The following is a 293-nucleotide window of genomic DNA, read 5'->3' on the forward strand; positions in this document are numbered from 1 at the left end:
ATTCAACTGGAATTCCGATGAGACGCTCTTTATCTATCACCACTTCGTCCATAAAGTTATGGACAACTATGGGAAGCAGATCCACGAGTTGAAGAAGAAGTGGGAAATCAATAAGGTTCAATTTAAGTAATTAAACAATTTTTTAATTTATTAAACTATTTTTTTATTTGTTAAACTATTTTTTTTTTTTTTAATAAAAGGTCCCAAAGTCGATGAACGACACGGTCTGGAAGGAGTTGTGTGCGCATTGGGATAAGGAAGAGACGAAAGAAACTTCTTCCACCAACTCCACC

The sequence above is a fragment of the Brassica oleracea genome, chromosome C7, assembly GCF_000695525.1.
Source record: "Brassica oleracea var. oleracea cultivar TO1000 chromosome C7, BOL, whole genome shotgun sequence".
NCBI classification, from domain to species: Eukaryota; Viridiplantae; Streptophyta; class Magnoliopsida; order Brassicales; family Brassicaceae; genus Brassica; species Brassica oleracea.